Consider the following 22,122-nt stretch of genomic DNA (forward strand, 5'->3'; position numbering starts at 1 on the left):
AACAGCAAGATTATTGGTGCTAGAATGATGTGTTGGTTTTTTTAGGGGGGAGGTGGTGGCAGGTGGAAGATTAGAAGGATTTTTGTTAGTGGAGATGGGGAAAATGTAATCACATCACCCAAGTAGGATTGGAACTCTCTCTGCACTTTGGCAATCAGAATGTAAGATTCCAAATTTCCTGTGGTGAACAGGATAGGGGACAGGACTATTCCATAGACACTAACCTCTCTGAACTGAGAGTATTTTCTTTCTAAAAATAATTTATTGATGTTTTCCTCCTCTTTGCTATAGTGCCTTTTCTTATAAGAAAGAAAACCAGTAAAGTAAAACCAACCTTCATAGTAGCCTTATCTGAAAATGTGTGTAATGTTCCATACCTGATGACCTCCAAGCTTTTAGTATCTGAGTATCAAATAGAAGCCCTTATTTCATATTGCTCTACTTCTCTTTTTTTTTTGAACCTTTACCCTCCATCTTAGAATCAATATTGTGTACTGGTTCTAAGGCAGAAGAGCAGTAAGGGCTGTGTAATGGGGGTAAAGTGACTTGTCCAGGGTCACTTAGCCAGAAAGCATCTGAGGTCATATTTAAACTCAAGACCTCCCATCTATAGGCCTGGCTCTTAATCCATTGAGCTACCTAACTGACCCCTATTTCCTTCTTAATGCCATGTTTCGGTCAAACTGGACTCATTATTCTTTAAACTTTATCATCTCCCATGAATTTACATTTCTTTATGTCACAGATGCAATGTGTCCTCAATTCTGCCTTTTAGAATCTTTTAATTCCTTCTAGGCTTAGCTCAGGTACTACTTTCCCCATGAAGCCCTCCCCAACCTCTCTGTTGTTAGCACTTTCTCCTTCCCCATTTTCCCTTGTACTCATCTTATTTTTGTATATGTTGTATTTTCTCAATAGAACATGAAATCCTAATTGGCAAGAGCTGCTCCATTTTTCTCTTTTTCACTTCATCTTCTAACAGAAGAGATGCTCAAGAAATATTTTCTGAATTGAATGAAGTCTAATATTATATGACACCATTGGTCTATGTATTTCTGATAAGCTAAAATTCTATAATCCCAAAGTCATGCCAAGAAGCACCTATTGAATGTTTTTGTCCACAGCTGTTATCTAGTCTATTAGAGAATCAAATTCATTATGATTTAAAGGTGATTTTCAAATATGTCTCCATTTGTAAGAGATTAAGTCATGTTCCATGCTATGGTTTCCATAGGAACATAATGCAAAAGTCAGAAGAAGGTACAGCTAGACAGCTCAGTGGAAAGAAAGCCAGGTCTGGAGATGAGAGGTTCTAGGTTCAATCTGGCCTCAGTCACTTCCTGTCCATGTATCTCTAGACAAGTTACTTAACCCTAATTAACATAGCCCATAGCCCTCCCTGTTCTGCCTTATAACAGACACTTAATATCAATTCTAAGAGAGAAGCTAAAGGTTTAAAAAATTTTGGAAGGGAACTCAGGGACCACCAGTCCAACACCTTCATTTTATAAATGAGGAAACTGAAATGGAAAGTTGTGACTTGTCCAAAGTCACATAGGAAGTCATCTTCAGAGGTAGCTCTTAATTCCATAGCCATTGGTTTTTCTTCTATACCATACAATTCCCCTTTCTTCATGGACTTCATATAAATGTATAAACTAGAAGGACATTTGGTTCAACACTATGCAATTAGATAGATCCATATTCATCATGCAGTTAGTTATCATAATTTTCATTGAAGGAAGGTACCTATTGTATGGTCTGAAAAGAGTAAGATTTAAAAAGAGAGCTAGCATATGATTTGGATGGTTCAGTGCTTTGCTTCTTATTAGCTCAGGGGTCAGCAACCTTTTTGGCCGTGAGAACCATAAATGCCACATTTTTTAAAATGTCATTTTGTGAGAGCCATACAGTGCTCACAGTGCCGCTCCTGTAACAGCACTTTAAAAAATGGACTTTATGGCTCCTGCAGAAAGAGCCATGTCTGGCCCTCAAAAGAGCCATATCTGGCTCAAGAGCCATACGTTGCCGACCCCTGTATTAGCTGAATGATGTTGGGTACATGTCTTCCTTTTAGTAGGCTTCAATTTTCCCATTGTAAGATGAGAGGGATGAACTAGATGACCTCTAAATTCTTTCAGCTCCAAATCCTGTGGTAAACCAATGAGGTTGCTCTTTATGGTAAGTGTGTGACATACTTAAGTGGTATGAACTGAGAGACTCTAGACCCAATTGACTGTCCTGGGTCCCCAGTAGCTTGCCTCACTGCCAACAGTGCCCACTGTTAGAATCAGTGTTTTGTGTTAAGGCATTGTTTTTATTTAACTCTTGGAAAATTCCAATGTCTTAGCATGATAGAGAAAAATACAAATTCATTCAGTACAGTGGTTAAGTTTATCAAGTTAATTCATCAGATTAAGTTTATCAAGTTTAATATCAAGACTCTGGGAGTTATGGGCCACGAGTTAGTCAGAGGTGGATTTTGTGTCTAAAGTAATGACAAACATTCTAAGTTCTCCCTCATCTATAGCTTTGGATTATGGAGGTTCCATGTCCAAAAGGCTCTGTCTATAAACCTTTGCTTCTTTTATGTTAAATCTTTTTCCTTGGAGGAAGTAATTGATATACTTACATGTATATATTTCCTATCCCCAAATTAGACTGTAATTGCCTTGGGGGTAGGGAATTAGTTTTTGTTTCCACCCTGTTTTTGTGGCTTGACTCATTCTTCAAGTCCTGTATGACTGGGAGGCACAAAACTATATAGTCTCAAGAGAAATGGAAATGAATGTTACCCAGATGACAGTGCACAGGTATATGGTAGACTTGAACATGTTGGGACACATTAAAAACAGAGAATTATGAGGGAGAAGTCACATAAAAGATTTAATCAAGGAGATGAGAGATAAAAGATATGGACTGATCCTACAAAAAGACCGAGGGGTTACTGGTAGGTAGCATAATGTGCCACTGGTAAACCCCAAATGTTATAAAAATGCAGGAAGGGCCCTCAACATGTTGCATACATATCCCAAGAGGTGGGGTGGTCTGGTGGAAAGATCAATGAGTTTGAAATGAGATGATCCCACCTTTGCTACCTGTGTGATCTTTGCCAAGTTTCTTACCTTCCCTGGGCCTCAGTTTTCTCATCTGTAAAATGAGGAGCTTGAACGAGATGACCTTTGAAGACCATTCTATCTTTGCATCTGTGAATTGATGGGAAGAAATGGACAGGAATATCTTTAGGATGGACCTGAATGGGTGGGTTAGAATCCATACCATTGGAGGGAATAGACCAATAATGAGATCCTAGACCCTTCTGCATGTTTAAGTCCTTGAGTGCCCTCTGAGCCTAGCCTTGTGGTTCAATCTTTTTAATATTTATTTTTTTTTAAACTCTTAACTTCTGTGTATTGACTTATAGGTGGAAGAGTGGTAAGGGTAGGCAATGGGGGTCAAGTGACTTGCCCAGGGTCACACAGCTGGGAAGTGTCTGAGGCCGGATTTGAACCTAGGACCTAGACCTCCCGTCTCTAGGGCTGGCTCTCCATCCACTGAGCTACCCAGCTGCCCCACCTTGTGGTTCAATCTTAACAAATGCTTACTGAATTGAATTGGATCAAAATCTATCTTTCCTCGAGAAGGAAAAGATCTATTTTGTGCATGCAGTCATCTCTCCCATTTCGCTCTGAATTCTGCCCCACCCCTGTGTCCCAGGCAGGTAGTAATCCCATTTCCTCATCTATATCTCTAAGTGAACAAGCTTCCCTTACCCTTTTCTCTTGACAGGCTGTGGATAATGTAATTATACCATTGTATTTCTTGAGGATCATGCAAAGAGATAAATGGTGTACAAGTCTCATCATGTATCGATTCATGCACCATTTGCCACCAAGTTCACTCCAAGAAACACAATTACGCCTGTTACACTTCATTTAGAGGAGTTGCAAGTTTTCAGCTGCACCAAATATTACAGCCTGGGAACTGATGGGTTTCTGGGGAATAGGCGTTAATGTATCTCTTTTGCAATTTTCTCATCGAAACCAAACAAAACTTAAAAAACGGAAACAAACTTATCATCATTTCCTTTCAAAAATCCATTACTGGCTTTTCTTGCTGAGAAGGAATTTGTTTTTTAGGTCTTGTGTTTGCAGTCTGTGTCTGTATGTATAGCACTCAGTTTGTGTTGACCCCACATCAAACCCAATATGGTGTACTATATGCCATCCCTGCTTGAAAGTGGATTATTGAGTACACGACTTCTTTGGAGGAAGGCTTGCTCTTTTTTCTCATCAAAACATTCTGAATTCTTTACCCTTCAGTATTTCAAAGACAGTTAACATTTCCCTAGTAGGTTTGCAGAGAGCTGGATATATATTATTTCATTTGATTCTCACAAAACCCTGTGAGGTGGCTGCTATTATTATGTTATACTATCTCCATTTTATTGATGTGGGAACTGAGGTTGAGAGATCACTCAGGGTCACCCAGGGAGTGTTTAAGGATTCAAATTCAGGTCTTCATGAGGTTAAATCTAGTATACTCTCTATAAAGCCACCTACCTGTCTCCAGTCTGTATTTTCATCATTGTAGGTATTCCTCCATTGACTGAGATCACTGTCCCCTCTATTACTTAGTGGATGGCTGGTCCCTCATTGTATTTTGAAAGGGTAATTGGAGAATCCTTCAACATGGGTGACTGGAGAAATTGCTCAGAGCTAGAGACATGATGGTACAGTGTGGAAAAACAAATAAACCTAAAAAATTAACCAAACAAACCATGCTTGCTCTGAAATCAGATTCATTTTTTGGAATTGGATTCATTGGATTCATATCCTGCCTTTGTTGGTTACAACCTCTGTGACCTTGGACAGTTCACTTAACTTCCCTGGGCCTCAGTTTCCTCATCTGTAAAGTGAGAGGGTTGGATTAAATGACTTCTGAGGTCCATTCCAGCTCCAGATATACCATCTTATGATTATCAAATCAATTTGTTGCTGGTTCTGATGAAGGACTGACTCATGTGCAATTAGAAACAGATACAACTTGCCTTCCATGACATTATTGTATGATTTCTTAGACAGAAAGCAGCACCCCTGGAGAGTCACGGGGTGGAGCTTCTATATGCCTATAACTAGGACTGTTTCTTGAGTGCTGATGACAGTGATGCCTTGAATAGTAGAGACATTCTGGGCAGACAAGATGAATGGTTCTTTCCCCCATTGGGTGAAATCCAATTAAGAAATTTCCAGCCAGTTCCCATCCTTCCCCACATCATATGGAGAACCTGCCACTCACTTTGATCTGAGGCAGATTTGCCTCGGCTTCTTGGCTGTCTTCCTTATTTCCTATTCCTGGCAATAACATTATTGGAAGAGACTTCAACTCTATTGTAAATGGAAAGTGAGACGGATTCCGCCTGAGACTGCAGACTCCTGGTTCCTAGCTTAAGTGAATTTCAATAGCTATAAAAGATTTACATCCAGACAACGTGGAAATCCATGATCTCCTCGGAGAGGCTGTTTATGCATTTTATTCATACCCTAGTAAGCCTCGTTTGCAGAGAGATTGCTTTCTCACTGTCTCTTCCTCAGTTCAGGGAACTGATGTATTCTCTGGTCCGAGTATCACAGATCCATTTACTTTAATATATGCGAGTTGGTATGGAGTTAGGACTGAATGGTGGAGCCATTTCTTCTTTAAATTCCCCTCCCTGACAAATGGCAATGACTTGGACTCGTTAAAAAATGCATTTGGACAAACTTTGTTGTTTATGACCTCTCCTACTTCGGAGGAGAAAACTCAGAAAGTTAGAAGAAGAAATCTTAATATTTGAGACTACATTGTTGAGGCAGCATTGTTATAATGCTGTGTTGGTGAACCTATGGCACACATGCCAAAGAGGCTGCTCTTCTCTCCCCTCTTCACTGTGCCTGAGGACATTTCTCACATGACCCACCCCTCTGTCCAGCCACTGAATGGGAACACTTCCTCCCTCCCCTGTCTTGGATAAGGTAGGGGCTCATGTGTGGCATGAAGGTTGCGGTTTGGGCACTTGGTCTCTAAAAGGTTCTTCATCACTGTTATAGTGATAGAGGGTGAACTTTAGGGGTATGGAGACCAGAATCCTAGTCCTAGTTCTCACATAGACAGTGCTCCAAATGTCTGAGTGCATTTTTTAGCTTTCTGAAGCTTAAAATGTTTGCTGGTTGTGTGATTCTGGGAAAGTTACTTAATATCTTAGTATTTGAGGCACTTCCTAATACTTTAAGGTGCTGATGTGTGACTATAGAAATCTAGATTTCTCTAAATCAGAGAAATCATAATTTTATATCCTTCCCAACAAAACAAAATAAAACACATCAAAACTTGGAGCAAAGGATCATAGTTTTAGAGCTGGGAATTTACTTAGTGGCTATCAGGACTGAAGGAATGTTGGCTCTAAAACTAGAGGCTCTGGATTCAAATCCTGCCTCTGATGCTTGCTACATGTGTCACCTTGGGCAAGTCAATTGATCCAGGCTTCAGTTTTCTCATCTGTAATGTGTGAATGGGGCAAAGGGGTGGGCTAGTGGATGAGATTAGATCTGAGGTCTCTTAAAGGGCAGATATATGATCCAGAGATCTAGCATAATTAATGAGGAAACTGAGGCCCTGAGGTTGAACCAGAAATTCAATAGATAATTTGAAGGAAAAATGAGATATCTGTTGGATTAAAAAAATAACAACTGCTTGAACGCATGGGTCGGGGTGGACATGACTGAGGGTGTAGACTCGAAACTACCACACCAATGCAACTACCAACAATTTGGAAATTGGTCTTGTTCAAGGACACATGACAAAACTAGTGGAAACGCGCATTGGCCAAGGGTGGGGGGGTGCGGGGGGGGTGCGGGGGGGGGGTTGAAGGGGAAAGGTGGAGCATGAATCATGTAACCATGTTAAAAATGAATATTAATAAATGTTAAAAAAAATAGCTGATATAGCACCATGGGGTTTGCAGCACCCTTTATGTATAATCTCCCCATAACAACCCTGGCAGTCAGGTCTTATTATTATCACCTTGTTTTGGACTTACAAAGTGAATATCAGAATGGTAATGTGACTTATCCAGGGTCATAAAATAATCATCAGATGTGATATTCAATCCCAGGTGATTCTAACTCTATGCCCAACTTTCTATCCACAATGACATTGCCCCTGAAATTTAGAGCATTTGGATGGATAAATGCTTCCAGGCTACATTTCTGGAGAGACCTTGTTATGGAAAGACTTTAATTGACCTAAAAAGCTTATGTTAAAATATAAATCACAGATAAATGTAGCATAAAACTCTTAGCATGGAATTCCCTATAGAAGTCAGTGTATGAATGATGTGTCCATTCTCACACAGTCCACAATTCTTAGAGAAATTGGTTTATAATGTGAGTGGTTTTCACAGTTGTGATTTGAGTTAATTTTTTTCCTACATGAATTTAAAATATCCATGGAGGATGATAACTTGTCTTACCTGTGCTATGATCCCATGGGTGTATATGGGATGATCCCATGGGTGTATAGTGTATATGGGTGATACACTAAGGAGAATGAAGAACTTGGAGTCAGAAAGACCTTCAAAACTCTCCCTAGATATTAGCCTCAAATCTCTTGACTTTTCTCAGCCTCAGTTTTCTCATCTCTAAAATGGTGATGATAATAATAATCATCTCATAGCATTTGTGCAACTCAAAAGAGATAAAGTGCTTTGTAAACCTTAAAGTCCTTTGCAATTATTAAATATACTACTACCTGTGCGACTGTGGGCAAGTCCTGTTTTACCCCTCTGGGACTTGATTACTTAAGCTATAAAAGAAGGGTTTGACAGGATGGTCCCTGGGTCTCAACCATGGACTGGCCCTGTATTAGACAAATGCTCTGTGCTATCTTCCCAGCAATGGTGACAGATTTGGGTATATTCCTTTATAGTCCTTCCCTGATATTCCTTGAGACCCAAAACAGTGCATTTCTTAGACCTCTGACCAAGGTCCTGGATTCAGGCTTTGTCCCTGGACTTAAAAAAACCAAACAAACTACCATTACCTTCTGTCTTGGGATCCATATTAAGCATTGGTTTTAAGGCAGAAAAGCGGTAAGGGCTAGGCAATGGAAGTTAAGTGACTTGCCCAGGGCCACACAGCTAGGAAGTGTCTGAGGCTAGATTTGAACTTAGAGCCTCCCATCTCTAGGCCTGGCTGGCAATCCACTGAGCTACCCAGCTGCCCCCAGACCATGGACTTTGATGAATATCTCTAACTCCCAGTGTGACTTGGTTCAGGTGCCATTTGTTACATGATGCTTTTCCAGATCTCTCCAGCTATCAGTGATTCTCCTCCATCCCCTGTCCTGCCCTCTAGAAATTACTTTACATTTACTCATGTGTGTACATGTTGTTTTCCTGAAGTAGAACATAAGCTTCTTGAGGACAGGCACCATTTTCATTTTCGTGCCTAGAACATAGTAAGCACTTAAAATGCATTTGAGTTAAATGATGAAAAATAACCCCTCATATTTGACAGGATGGTCACTTCAGAACCAAAAAGGACCCAGGGAACATTTTGTTTAACAGATAAGGACATTGAAATCCAGATGGGGTGAAAACCATTGCCCAAGGACAAGCAGGTAGAAAATGACAGAATTGAACTTGGAGCTCCTCTGAGTCCAAACCCAACCCTGCCCACAGCACTTTCTTGCCTGCTTATTCTTTTGCTTTTCATTACATCCTTTAAGGCAGGCAGATACAGCCCAGAGAGAATAAGAATTTCGCCAAGGTCACAGAAAATCTGCAGCAGAACCAGGATGAGAACCTGGGTCACCCCAACTTTATGGGCATTTGGAACTGGAAGAGAAGGTGAGATCATCTGGTCTAGTCTTTTCATTTTTTAAACTAAAAAATGGGGACATGGGAGGTTAAAAAATTTTTTTAAAAAAAACTTTTATTTTCTTTCCTAGCAACACTCTAAGACCTAGGAGGTAAAGGCTAGGCATTTGGCGTTAAGTGACTTGTCCAGGGTCACATAGCTAGGAAGCATCTGAGGCCAGATCTGAAGCCAGGTCCTCCTCACTCCAGGCCTGGCTCTATTCACAGTTCTACCTTGTTGCCCTGAGGCTAATGAGGGTTAAGTGACTTGCCCAAAAATACACATGTAGTAAGAAGCTATGTTGGGATTCTAACCCTGGTCTTTTGACTCCAGTTCCAGCACTCTTCACTAACACCCTCCTTTCTTTAAGAAGCCTTTCCTAGTCCTTCATTTTCATGCTTTCCTTCTCAGATTATCTTGAATTTACTTTGTGTATGTCTCACTCATAGCTTGCATGATGTTTTCTGCATTAGATTACGAACACTTTGAGAGCAGGAACTCATTTTCTTTTGCCTTTATTTCCATCTAGAGCTTTTAGTACGGTGCCTGGCACAGAGTAGGTGCTTAATAAATGTTAATTAACTGGCAGTGTTGGCCTGGGATTTGACATGGGATCATTTGATGCCAAATCCAATGGGCATTCCATTATGCCATAGTCCTTACGTTTCTGAACTCGACTTTGTTGGAATGGAGTTTGAACTATTGAAACAAACTCTTCCCAGACCATTTCACTGAATGATCATCTTCAATAAATTCATAATTAAAACTTTAATAAAATATTAGTGTTTTCAACAGCTTAAAGGCAAAGGTAGGCTTCGCAATTCTACTGCTTCTGAGAATGTTGCCGACTTCTTCAGGGCTGATCAAATCAACCCTCTGTTGCTTCCTGAATTAAAATCAAGTTGAGAGAGAATGAAGTTCCATTATTCTCGATCTTATTAGCTAAGTGAGTGCCTAAAATGACTTAATACATTTAAAATTCTGCCCCTAATTAATTAAACACAAGTATCTGGAGGAATCTTCCCAAAGTCACACAATGCTTAGCCTTGTGCTTTGCTAATTGATGATTTTGGGGCAAGTACATTGTGTATTTTTAATTTTCCAAGTTGTTAATTAAGTAAAAATTGCATTATGAATTGCTTGCACATTTGATACCCAAAAGCAATAATTTCACAAATGGAAATAATGGATATATGGCTATAGATTTTCTTTGTGGGACTTTTAATGAAAATTAACAGATTCAGAAATCCTGAGGCAGAAACAATCTGAACTTTTCTGAGGGAGAGAACAAGGCTAGGTGAATATAAGGTCAAACTTACTTCCTCTCATGATTTTTCTCTCCTCCATTTAAAGCTCTATATTTCCAGGAAATTTAATTTTAGCTTGAATTTAATCCCTTAACTTACTTAGATGAAGACTAGAATTTAATAGACTAACTGTCCACATCAATGGTGACCTAAGATGCAATTCTATTTTGTTTCGTATCATTATTCAGCTAAGTGAATGTTTCTTAGGTCACCAGATATTAACTCTCTCTCTCTCAGTCAAATTGCATATTAATGTCTTCCAGGACATTGTCATTTGGATTTTTTAATTCTTATGTTTTGGCATCGATTGTGTAAATAAAAGCATTTTTGACCTTAAGTGCTCCAGGGGATTTGTGAACTAATCAGTGTGGGCACTCCCTGTAGTCTAGTAGGATAATTTCCCACAAACATTTAAAAGGTAATTAGTTTTTTCACAGATCTTTGAATTACCTCCAAATTTCTTGGGCTAAGGTAATTTCATAAAAGCAAATGATTTTTAATCTATAGGAAAATGACTCTTCTTAAGTACCCTTCAGATGTCTCATTGTGGTCTAATGGTTAAAGACTGTGTCAAGGGTTCCCCACTTTGTAGAGGACTGGAGGTATAGAATCAGACGTGTGTTTGCAGACATGGCCAGCAAGTTGATTTGTCTTGTCTTGCAGCTCCTACCAAATTGGGAAGTCTCTGAATGTGGACCTAGAAGTGCTTTTCCTCAAAGGATCACCTTAGCTATGTATGGAGAGCCTCATGGGCAGGTTGCCTGTGGGAGCATGAATTTTTCAGCTCAGAAATTCTCAGAGGCTATTTCCTGAACCATAGAGCCATTGCATTTTTTGTAGGTAGAAGGACTAAAGTTGTTGACAAGCATTTATTAAATACTTCCTATGTGTTAGCAACTAAGGTGTTATTTGTAAATTGCTTGACCTAGTGCTTAGCACATAGTAGGAGCTTATTAAATGCTTCTTCTTTCTCCCTGACTCTTGTGCCCTTATCCAAAGGCTGAAGATTCAAAAAAGAGGGAGAATCAGGCCATGCTCTCAAGTTGTAAAGGGAGAGAAAAAAATGCAAAAAACCTACACCCAATCCTGATTATTGGAGATAAATGGACAATGACCATCTTCACTGGTGGATCAAATTAGTCTAGATGATTTCCAAAGTCCCTTCCATCTCTAGGTCTAGGATTCTATATTCTTATGAAGCCCTACAGAATAGTCCCTTTGGATTTTGTGATGCCTCATCAACCCTCTCTCTGGTTAATTGAAATGTTCGCTTTTCTGTGGATGCTCTGATAATTTCGAGATTGGCTCGTCCCTATGGTTGATCTCAGAATTGATGACAATTGTGACAGGACCTTCTTGACAACCAGAACAGGAAGGAGGGTTTTTAAAAAATATGAGCAAAAGCAGTTGAGGAGGAAGCATCATTGTAGAATTATAGAGGACATCATGAGTGGGTATAATTGGGCAGAAGAGGGGTGGTCTGTTCTCTGGAGAATACACTTTGGAGGAGGACTGGGGTGACGTCTAGAGAAGGAAGTCACTGTGGGATGGAAACATTTTATTTAGGCCACTTTCAGCCCGTCTCCTATTGCACCACTATGGTGCCTCCCTCAACTGAAGGGGTGTTTCTTCCTGTTTGGAATTATGGTGGTCCAAATAAAAAAGTTCCCAATTCTTCAAATGCATCTAGCCAACTTTTTTCATTCCACCATGATCATTTCCTATTTCCCCCATGCTAGTTATGCTTCTATTGACAACTATGTGCAGACATGCATGGGTGTGGGATGTGTATATGTATGTGAGTGTGTACATAGTATGTGCATATGTTTCCTGCCCAGAATAGTGCCAGAAGGAGGATTCTTCCTGGCACACATTTTCCTTTTCCCTTCCCTCATCTCTGCAGGATTCTGCATTTCTTTGCAAATGTTCCCAAATGTATCAGAATTTTCAATTTTTTGAAAAAGTCACAAGAACAAACTGCCTCCATGTCAATAACAGTCTAAGAAACGCTCCTTTCCAGGACGGAAAGCTAGAGGGATTGCTTTTCTCTGGGTTGACAATGAGCTAGATGACCTTTTCCTCATCCTGCTGAAGGGCATGGACATTCTTGCTGATGGAAATTGGCACCGTTGTAAATACACACACCTAGAAAGATGGGATATGTGTTCGAAGGATATTTTGAAACCAGAATCTTTGATAAAGCATTCCTTTGTGTGTGCTATAGGTGAAAATAAGGAGAGAAAGCAAGTACTTTTTCTGCCTGTGGGGTGCTTGGAGGTGACTAAGTAGGATTGCAAACAAATCATTTGGTAAATTTGTTTTTGGTTCCTACTATAGGTTAAATTTTTTTCTTCCCAGTGTCATCATTAATTTGGACATGTCTCTAATCTTCAATAAGCTCAGAGGAGCATTGATTTAGACATGGGAAGAATCTTAGAGGTCATTAAGTTCAATTCCTTCACTAGACAGATGAGGAAACTGAGGCCCAAAGTCATAAGGCAGTAAGCATCAGAGACAGTATTTCAATACTGGTCTGACTGAGTCCACATCTAGGTGGTCTATTCACTATATGAATTCCTTTACCCAAAGCTACAGCTAGATTAGGGCAATTAAGACTTCATCCAAGGAAGCGAAATTTAGAAGGTGCTGGCTTCATCTTTTAGAAACTGTTAAACTTAGTGCCTGATTAATGATTTATTAGTGAAAATAGGAAATTCCCAGGGGGAAGTCTTGGGTAAATCCCTCCTTACCCTGACTTAATTTTTCCAGGCCACTTTCAGCCTGTCTCCTATTGCACCACTATGGTGCCTCCCTCAACTGAAGGGGTGTTTCTTCCTGTTTGGAATTATGGTGGTCCAAATAAAAAAGTTCCCAATTCTTCAAATGCATCTAGCCAACTTTTTTCATTCCACCATGATCATTTCCTAAAGAAAACCAGAATGATTTTTTACTTCACTTTCTCCAAATGGACAAAAATGACAGAAATTGAGAAGGGTCGATATTGAATGGGAAATAGGAATGTAAGTTTGGTGGAATGGTGGACTGGTCAACGCTTCTGGTGAACAATTTGGAATTCTGCTAAAAAATTTGACTGCATTGTTCATATCCTTTGATCCTGGGATCCCAATCCTGGACATTGTGCTATATATGATTGAAGGGTCAGATATTTTGGCCTGGAAGGGACTAAGCTTAAAGGTCATGAAGTGTGAGAAAAGGCATGGAAGACAACAATCCCTTATTAAATATGTATAATTGATAGGGATGTAAATACAAACAAAAAGAAAGGTAACTCCTGCCCTCTAGGAGCTTATATGATATTGGGGAAAACAACACATAAAAGGGAGTAAAAGAGAAAAGGGAAGAAAAGAGAAAAGGGAGAAGGCACTTGCAGGAGGCATGTTTTAAAATCCTGAGAGTCAAAAGCCCAGCCAGAAGTAGAATGAAGCATGGCTGGCCCGGGTCCATCCTCAAGATGGAATCTCCATAAGGAACTTAGCAATAGAAGAAGGGATCCAGAATTTCAGAGAAGTTTCAGGATGAGAAAACAGATGAATCATGGTATTAATGATAGAGCAAAGAGCTCATTTAAAGGGCAGAGCATTGTTCAGTGTTATTGGACTGTTGCCAGGGAGGGGAACAGTATGAGATAAAGCAAGCTAGGTAGCAGAGAAGACTTGAGATTACATAAGAAAAGAGATTTCTGAAGTTACCAGAGCTGAATATCATGACAAAAGCCTTAAGATTCAAGGTAATGCCTTCAAATGGAAAAGAAGGAAATGTGCGTCTTGATTTTCTTTTTAACATATAGTAAAAATTGTGTCAGTTATAGCCAAGCCTTGTGAATGACATATTTAATTTATTTATATTATTTATTTTTAAATTTTATTTTAAAAAATTTTTCCATGGTTACAGGATTCATTTTTTCTCCCTCTCTTCTTCCTTCCCCACTCCTGGAGCTGACAAGCAATGCCAACGAGTGGGATATTTATTATGAATAATTATTACCAATAACATAATAGAAGATGATAGTCATGATAATACTATAGGGGGCTTACATTCTACTGTGGGGCCAGTGGGAAAAGTAGGACAAATATAAAGTTGAAAGCAACAAGGAAAAAGGAGTAATAATGCAGCAGTTAGTCAACAGGAATTTATTAAACAGCTATCATATGGCAGGTTTGGGGAGAGATCTCCAGAAAGTGCTCTAGGAATATGTGAGGAGCCAAAGAATGTTTTCATCTGAGTGTCTGAAGGCTACCCAGGGCAGGCAGAATTGACCCCGGTGCTGAGCCTTGAAGGAAGCTAAGAATTTTAAGAGTGGAATGTGAGGGAGGAAGCCCTTCTAGGTTAGCCTATAAAAAAGCATTCAGGTGGGAGATACAAGGTGTAAGGCCAGCTTAACTCTTTCCTGAGATTTGTAAATATAGGAAATGGCTAGGATTTTGATTTAATTCACAAATCTGGATTGTTTTTTTTTTTAATCAGACAAGATTTACTGATTTCTCTACTTCCTATCCACCGAACTTTTTTTTTATCTTTTCAGGTCTTGTTTACCTCCTCTCCTTGCAAATACTACCCATGAAACAAGCTGCCATTACTTTTTGATAAAGTTTAAATTTCTCATCCTGGCATTCAAGGACTCCATTAATCTTGTTCCAATCTATCCATTCAATCTTATTTCACATTATTCCCTTTCCATAATTTGACATTCTAGACAAATTGAATGAATGAATGAAAAATATTTACATGTTCCCTGTGTCCCAAGCACTGTGATAAGTGTTGGAGAAACAAGGAACAAAAAGAAAACAGTCCAGTCCCTCAAGGAAGGATGTGAGGAGCTAAAACATAGATGGAATAGTGGTAGGTAAGGGAAGACAGCTGACTGAGTCACCAGAATGGCAAATAAAGCCATAGCAACAATCATTTAATTACACTCCCAGAGCAAAATCTTCTCCACTTTGACCCCTGCCCCCTCTTCTCTTTTCTTTATACTGCGCTCCCATATTTGGAATAGCTCCATAGCTTTTGAAGTTCCTTCCTTCAGGGCCAAAATCAGAAACAGTGCCACCTTCAGGAAGCTATCCATGACCTTACCTCCATCCTTTTGAAGTTTTCCCACTTCAAGTCTCTCATATAATATCACATGCCCGTGAGCACGCGCGCACACACACACACACACACACACACACACACACACACACACACGAACTTTATCATTTGCAAAGCACTTTAAATGTATCATCCCATTTGATTCTAATACCAACTTTGTAGAGTAGCTGCTATTTTTTCCCATTTTACAGATGGGAAAACTGAGGATGAGAGATTAAGTGCCTTGTCTACACTTCCATTGCTAATATGTGGCTGAGGTAGGATTTGAACTTCCTGACTACAAGTCCAATACTCCATCCATTAGGCCACTTAGACACCTGTTGTGTCTAATTCCAATCTGCATATATGTAGAATCCACCTTATCACATGGTAGAGAATGTGTAGTTTTCTATCTTTGTATTCTTGATATCCAGCACAGTTCCATGGATATAGTAGGTGCTCTTATGAGGAAAACCAGGGAAAATAACCTAAATATTATTTGTGGGTTCAGTGGGGTGGACAGGAGACAGGAAGGGACAATGGGTAGGACTTTACAAGCCAGGGAACCAGGTTTAACTGTAAGGGGAAGACCATTGACTGAAATGGCAGTTAAGCCTGACTGTCACTCTGCCCCACCCATCCTGGGATAAATTCAGAGTATTAAATACATGCAATGAGAACTTTAAAGTACTAGAAAAATATAAAGGGAAACAGTTTAATTATAATATGAGGGGATAGGAGAGGGGGTGAGGAGAAACTATGACTAATTGCCCAGGGCTGGAGTCAAAAGGGTAAGATCCTTGGCCAACTTGGCTTCTGCCAGGTTTTGACAGCTTGACTAAGGGCCAGAGGAAGAGGGCTTGGGTTTGGGTTCTCACAACTGATCCAGAGATGTCTTCAGGACACCAGGAATTGACTCCTCCACAGCCGATGATCCAAAGTAACCAGGTAGGGAGAGATGGCTGCAGACTGTCCACCAGAATGCAGGCCACTTCCCTACTCAGAGCTGACTTGCAGGATTGATGTCTTCAGCCTTCACAACCTTCACCACTCTCCAAGATCCAGGACAAATAGGGACTGCTGATTGCACTTCTGCTCTGAACCCCTCACAGAACAGCAATATGTCTGTTGCTCAGCTCTCTCCTCCCTACCCCCTGCGTCCATGACTTCCAGCAAAGGCTTTCCCTAATATGCTTACACAAATCTGCTTTTAAACTTTTAAAGCCTATACCTATTACAGTCAATAGAAGTTTTAAAAGCTGAACTAAAGTAAATGCATTTTTGGGGCAGTGAGATGGTACAATGGATAGAGTGCCAAGACTGGAGTCAAGCTGTGTGACCATAGGCAAGTCCTTTCCCCTTGTTTGCCTCAGTTTCCTCATATATATGGAGAAGAAAATGGCAAACCACTCCAGGATTTTTTTAAAATCCTTACCTTCTATCTTAGAATCAATATTAAGTATCAATTCCAAGGCAGAAGAGTAATAAAGGGTAGGCAATTGGGGTTAAATGACTTGCCCAGGGCCATATAGCTAGGAAGTATCTGAGGCCTGGCTCTTATTAACGAAACCACCTAGGCACCTCTGCCCACTATTTTTTCCCAGAAAATCCCAAATGGAGTCACAAAGATTCATTCACAACTGAAGCTGAACAATAACAGCAAAATTCATATTTAGTTTTCTATGGCTCTCTTATCTGAGTGAAAAAAATGCGGCTTCCAGATTTTCCTAATGTGTTTTAATTGCTCTATTTAAAGGTATGAGTAAAGATTATGAAAATCCTGAAAGAGACAGAGAAAGAGAAAGACAGAAATAGAGAGACAGAGAGAAAGAAAGAGAAAAAGAGACAAAAGAGAGAAACAGAGAGCCAGAGTGACAGAGACAGAGCCAGAGACACACACACACACACACACACACACATACACACAGAAAGAAAGAAATGAAAGAAAGAAAGAAAGAAAATGAAAGAAAGGAAGAAATGAAAGAAAGAAAGAAATGAAAGAAATGAAAGAAAGAAAGGAAAAAAGAAAGGAAGGAAGGAAAGAAGAAAAGAAAAAGAAAAAGAAAGGAAGAGATGAGGGAAAAGGAGGGAACGAAGAAAGAAAGACAGAAAGAAAGCAAGCTTTAAGCCCCTCTGAGTGATCCTGGAAATGATCAGCCTTTAGCCCTTTGATGGCTGTTTCTAGCTTGGCTTAGGCAGGCACAAGGGAGACACTTGTCATCGTTTCTGGCCATGGGGAAAAAAAGGACAGTTTCAGACATGCAAATAGAGATGCCGTGCCCTATGCAATCACATCTCATTACTTCCAGAAGGCTTGACTCTCTGTATTGTCTTTTTGCTGCCCTGCCTCCTCGGGGTATGTCGTTTTTGGCAACAGCATTTCTAGAGCTGAACCAGGGTCCAACCAGTCCCCGGTCATCAGTGCTTCTGTGTACGGGAATGTTCACGCTGCTGCATTCCCCTCCTTTCTGCCAATATGCACATCCCTAGCCTAGCAGAGTGGCCAGCACATAGTAGAGACTTAAATACGTGCTCGTTATCTAGGCTGGTCCTCCTGGAGCAGATCTGAGGTTGCCGAATGCCAGCTCTTCCCGAGTAATATATTTATGGCACAACTCGAAGTGAAAATATTACTATTAGGATTGAGCAAGGGTGCTTTTATTTGTGCTGGAGATTGCGGTGGCGAGCAATTCATGTTTTTGAGGCCTCAGTCAGTAGATGGGGAGAAGAGAATGTGCGAGAGAAGATCACTGAGCAAATACGAGCTTTAATATTGGAATGGAGTGCAGAAAAGAGAGAGCAGAAGATGAGCTCTCCACGTCTCTTTCCGGCTTGGTATTGACTACGGGCACTCCAGCTCGAGGCTCACAATCCTGTCCTCCCTGAGCAATTATAGACACATCCTTCTCAGTGCTCTAGCAGAAACCAAGCTCGTCTGCAAGCACCTGAAAGAAGCTGATGCAGGTTTTTACAATTTCTCACTTCTTTGGGAATTCAGAATTTTCTCAGTGTGGGCCTTCTCTCTATCTTACTATGACATGTTCAGTGGTTTAAAAATTCATTCAATGGCCTAAATGTGTGTCTGAACTTGCAAAGCTGGTCCTTAGATGCTAAATCCCAGAGCATTTTGTTAGATCTACAATTTAATTCCATTTTATAATTGGGAAGCTTTTATTAAACACTTACTATTTGCTGGACAGTGTGTTAGATAATGAGTAAACTTAGGCAAAGGTGAAACATCACTGGCCCTCAAGGGTCTTACACTCTATTGGGAGATAGCATATAGGTAGACGTGTCACTCACTATTAAATAGAAATAAAGTAAATACAAAGTGATTTCAAGGAAGGGAGAGGGAAGATATGAAACTGTTAGGGGAATCAGAGAAAGATTCTTTTAAAAGTCTTTGCCCAGGGGCAGCTGGATGGCTTAGTGCAGTGGTTCCCAAACTTTTTTGGCCTCCCGCGCCCATTCCAGAATAATATTATTTAGCCCCCTGGAAATTAATTTTTTAAAAAAATTTTAATAGCAATTAATAGGAAAGATAAATGCACCTGTGGCCATCGCCACCCCCCTGGATCACTTCAGCACCCACCAGGGGGCAATAGCGCCCACTTTGGGAATCATTGGCTTAGTGGATGGAGAACCAGGTCTAGAGATGGGAGGTCCTGGGTTCAAATTTGACCTCAGACACTTCCTACTGGTGTGATCCTGCACAAGTCACTTAACCCTAATTGTCTAGCCCTCACCACTCTTCTGCCTTAGAACCAATATGTAGTATCGATTCTAAGACAGAGGGTAAGGTTTAAAAAAAAAAAAGAAAAAAAAGTCTTTGGCTAGGTAGGTATTTCGAGAACTAAAGCTATACTTTTGAGACTTCAGTTTGGTCTCTATGTCTCAATGCTGTCTTAGAGGAAGGTTTATGATTAAATATGAGCTCCTCAAGGTTTCATTTTTGTCTTTGTATCCTCAGTGTCATAGGCAGCTGAGCAACATAGTGGTTAGAGTGTTGGGCCTGGAGTCAGGAAGACTCATCTTCCTGAGTTCAAATCTGGCCTTAGACACTTACTAATTGTGTGACCCTGAGGAAATCATGTCACTATGCCTCAGTTTCCTCATCTGTAAAATGAGCTGGAGAAGGAAATGGCAAACCTCTCCAGTATTTTGGCCAAGAAAACTCCAAAAGGAGTCATGAGGAGTCAGGCAGGACTGATAAATGACTGAGCAATAACAAATCCTGAGCATCTAGCACATTACTTGGCACATAGCAGATACTCAATTAATTCTTATTGATTGATTGATTGATTGATGTAGAGAACAACTCTTTTCTAGACGATTCCAACAACCTCCTAATGGCTGGATTTCAATCTCTCTTCTCTTCAATCCATTTTTCACACAGCTGCCAAAATCATTTTCTTAAAGCATGTGTCTTCCCAGACCACTCTTCTGCTCATGAAACTTCACAGGTTTCTCATTTCTCTAGTATCAAATGGAAATTCCTCATGTTGGCATTTATAGCCCTGCACAATGGGACTTTCCAGGTTTATTGTGTACTTTTCCCTTTTGTACACTTCCCTTGAAGGTTAGGATCATCTTACTTTTGTATCTGTAATCCCAGTGCATACCCCAGTACCTATTAATGTTAGGTAAATAATCAATATTTGTTGATTGATTATTGATTGACTCTTCATCAAGATAATTCAAGCCTACTTCTGTTGTCCAAACTCAATACTCTGTCTCTGGCCTTTGTGTTTTTGCATAGTCTGTCTCTTAATCCTGGAATGCACTCCCTCCTCTCCCCCAGCTCTGGAGACTCTCCTACCTTCTTTTGAGTTCATGCGCTACTCCCTGCAGGAATCCTTTCCTGATCCCTTTAGATGTTAGAGAACTCTCTGTTCTCCTTAAATGATGGTGCACATGCTTATCTGTTGATGCCTTTTATTTTCCCAGCAAAATGTAAGCTCCATGAGGGCAGGGATTGTTTCCCTTTGTGCTTGTATTCTCAGGACCCAGTATGTTTCACAGTTGGTATGGTATGAACTGATCTCTTGACCCATTGGATTGGCTGTAAAGCAGTAGCCATGGACAAATATGTGAGAACCTAACAAACAATTGTGGCTGAGTTGAATAACATTTTTTTCCTCAAAAGACTATCTGGATAAAGAGCTAAATCACCCTTGATCCTTCAGTCAAAGAGCACAACTTTGAAGTCATGAAGGTACTTACACAAAGTGTGTCATAAATCTTTACATAAACAGACCATGGGGCTAAGCATCCTTCCTTTCTTTCCTTGAGTATCTATTTAAAATAATGGTTTATGCATCAATGCCATAATCTGGCAGAACAGTGCAATTAATGTCCTATAGTCCTATTAGAAATCAATCAACTTTGGCACTTTTTCTTCATGACAGGGCTCATAAACTAAGCACCAGTCACAATGCAGAATTAACTGAAACATAATCTCATCCATAAACCAGTGATCAGTTTTAATCAAAAGGAAATTCAATCAAAAACGATTCTCATCCATTGAAAAGCCATTACAGTTTGTGAAATGTAATCGTTCAATTTGCAAAACATGGTCCAAGAACATGAGTAACATCCAGAGAGGGAAATAATGGAAGCACCCTTGAAACAGGGCACCTCTCATGTGGTTTCCTCTGTGCTGTGAAAACTGCTAATTTCATGCCTATTTCCTGAAGCCAGCAGCACATTACTTGACATTCCTGCACAATTATAAGCAGAGATTTGTTTTATATGCAGGTCTTAACTTTTCTTAGCTGGAATTGAAATTTTCTGATAATTGCAATAAGAGAGTGTAGCTGTACTACAAACTTGCCATAGCTGAGCACATGTTTTGGACTTAAGACAGAAGAATTTAAATGTAAATGTAAAGTCCTGCATTCAGGTTCAAACAATCAACTTCACAAGGACTACAGGGGAGTGTGTATATCTAGACAACAGTTTGTTTGAAGAGGGTTTTCTTGTACTGCAAGCTTAAACAAATCCAATTCAGCAAGCCTTTATTAAGCAGCTGCTACATCTAAAGCACTCAAGAGGTTTCTATTCTATTGCACGGAATGTCAACAATATGAAATGGAAACAAAAAGAAGTGAACATAATAGTAAACTGCATAATGAGAGGGATATAGAGTTAGGAAAGTCATAGTCCTCTCTGGTTAGACCTCAGTGGAGTATTCTCTTCTGTCCTGGGTGCCACTTTCTATGAGGGTCACTGTCAAGTTGGAGAGTATCAAGGGGAAGGCAATCAGGATGATGAGGGGCCAAATTAGGACTGATGGAAGGAAACTGGCCTATGTATCCTGGAGAAGATATTTAGGGTAGGACAGGGTAGCTCTCTTCAAGTATTCCAAAGGTACTCATCTCTAAAAGAGGTTCAACTAGTATTTGTTTCTGAAAGATAGTAGAAGGTGTAAAAGTTGTTGTGGAAGATTTATATTTTATGTGAGAAAACACATCCAAACAATTAGTCCTCCCTCCCTACTTTGTCCTTCCTTCCTCCCTCCCTTTCTCCCTCCCTTTCTCCCTCCCTTCCTCCCTTCTTTCCTTCCTCCCTCCTTCCCTCTCTCCCTCCCTCCCTTCTTCCCTTCCTTCCTTCCTATCTCCCTTCCTCCCTCCCTCCCTTCCTCCCTCCCTTCCTCCCTTCTTTCCTTTTTCCCTTTCTTCCTTCCTTCCTTCCTCCTCTCTCTCTCTGCCTGTCTCTTCCTTCTTTCCTCCTTTCTTTCTTCCTTCCTCCTCTCTGTCTCTCTCCCTCTCATTCTGTCTCTGTCTCTGTCTCTCTGTCTCTGTCTCCTTCCCTCTCTCTCTCTCTCTGGT

The sequence above is a fragment of the Gracilinanus agilis genome, chromosome 2, assembly GCF_016433145.1.
Source record: "Gracilinanus agilis isolate LMUSP501 chromosome 2, AgileGrace, whole genome shotgun sequence".
NCBI lineage: Eukaryota > Metazoa > Chordata > Mammalia > Didelphimorphia > Didelphidae > Gracilinanus > Gracilinanus agilis.